At 49.2% G+C, this 1,806-nt stretch overlaps 2 protein-coding genes across 2 annotated transcripts in view; both read left to right on the top strand.

Moving 5' to 3' along the window:
- Positions 1–1,806, top strand: part of MPV17L (MPV17 mitochondrial membrane protein-like) — a 274,356-nt gene that overhangs the window by 81,199 nt on the left and 191,351 nt on the right. The gene's annotated exons all lie outside the window — the stretch shown is intronic.
- LOC105528148 (chromosome unknown open reading frame, human C16orf45) overlaps positions 1–1,806 on the top strand; it is a 211,490-nt gene that overhangs the window by 18,333 nt on the left and 191,351 nt on the right. The gene's annotated exons all lie outside the window — the stretch shown is intronic.

Genomic DNA, 1,806 nt, shown 5'->3' with positions numbered 1-1,806 from the left:
TTTTTTTGAGTCGGAGTCTCTGTTGCCCAGGGTGGAGTGCAGTGGCACGATCTCAGCTCACTGCAACCTCTACCTCCAGGGTTCAAGTGATTCTCCCGCCTCAACCTCCTGAGTAACTGGGATTACAGGCATGCGCCACCACAGCCACCTAGTTTTTTGTTTTGTTTTTTTTTTTGAGATGGAGTCTCACTCTGTCGCCCAGGCTGGAGTGCAGTGGCGCGATTTTGGCTCACTGCAACCTCCGCCTTCTGGGTTCACGTCATTCTCCTGCCTCAGCCTCCCAAGTAGCTGGGACTACAGGCACCCACCACCACACCCGGATAATGTTTTGTATTTTTAGTAGAGATGGGTTTCACCGTGTTAGCCAGGATGGTCTCAATCTCCTGACCTCGTGATTCACCCGCCTCGGCCTCCCAATGTGCTTGGATTACAGGCGTGAGCCATTGTGCCCGGCCAGTTTTTGTATTTTTGGTAGAGACAGGGTTTCACCATGTTGGCCAGGCTGGTCTCAAACTCCTGACCTCAGATGATCCACCTGCCTTGGCCTCCCAAAGTGCTGGGATTACAGGCGTGAGCCACCGCGCCTGGCCCTTCTCCTGGGATTCTATCCAATGGAAATAAAAACACCTATGTGCAAAAATACTGGCCACAAAGTGGAGGCTCATCACGAGAATGGTGGAATAAATTATCATTCATCTGCTGTGAAATACTATGCAGCTGTCAAGAAGAATAAATTAGAACAATAATAGTTGTTTTAGAGATACCATTGAAGGAGAAAAATGAGATCCAGGAAAATGTATGTAACAGGATCTCCATTCTCTCTTTTTTTTTTGAGACAGAGTCTCACTCTGTTGCCCAGGCTGGAGTGCAATGGCACAATCTCAGCTCACTGCAACCTCTGTCTCCCAGGTTTGAGTGATTCTCCTGCCTTAGCCTCCCAAGTAGCTGGGATTCCAGGTGCGTGCCACCACACCCAACTAATTTTTTGTATTTTTAGTAGAGATGGGGTTTGACCATGTTGGCTAGGCTGGTCTTGAACTCCTGAACTTGTGATCTGCCCGCCTTGACCTCCCAAAGTGTTGGGATTGCAGGCGTGAGCCACCATGCCCAGCCGGCAGTTGGCTCTTAAAAGTGGCCGTCATTTTGACAAGGAGCAAAAGTTTGCATTTTGGTTCCGTTTAGTTCTTTCCACACTGAGCATATTGGGGTAAGACCACATCACCCACTCTGTGTTTGAAGTGCTGTCTTAGTGCTGGAGACCCGACAGCCGTCGCTGCAGGATTCATCCATCTTCATCCTGTTTAAATAGACACAGCGAAAGCGTCCCTAGAGCACATCCTGCTGGTTAAAACCAGTGCAAACGACATCCTGAAGAGTGGCTCAGCTGGGGCCCAGGAGGCTGGGCTGGCATCCAGGAGACGAGAGAGCCATTTTCCTAGAGATGGGCTCTGCCTCACACAGGGCTCTGTTATTTCTCAAATGCTTATCCAGAGCAGGGACTAGGTAAGCTTTATATGTCATCTCTTCTGAGAGAGATTTTTTTTTTTTAATTGAAGTACAATTTACAAGATGTAAAATTTACCACTGGCTGGGCACGTTGGCTCATGCCTGCAATTCCAGCCCTTTGAGAGGTCGAGGCGAGTGGATCACCTGAGGTCAGGAGTTTGAGACCAGCCTGGCCAACATGGCAAAATGCTTTCTCTACTAAAAATACAAAAAATTAGCCGGGCACGGTGGCAGGCATCTGCAATTCCAGCTACTCGGGAGGCTGAGGTGGGAGAATTGCTTGAACCTGGGAGGTGGAGG

The sequence above is a fragment of the Mandrillus leucophaeus genome, unplaced genomic scaffold (genome assembly GCF_000951045.1).
Source record: "Mandrillus leucophaeus isolate KB7577 unplaced genomic scaffold, Mleu.le_1.0 Scaffold703, whole genome shotgun sequence".
Taxonomy (NCBI): domain Eukaryota; kingdom Metazoa; phylum Chordata; class Mammalia; order Primates; family Cercopithecidae; genus Mandrillus; species Mandrillus leucophaeus.
The sequence above is the reverse complement of the archived record's forward strand: the minus strand, read 5'-3'. Positions and strand labels throughout refer to the sequence as shown.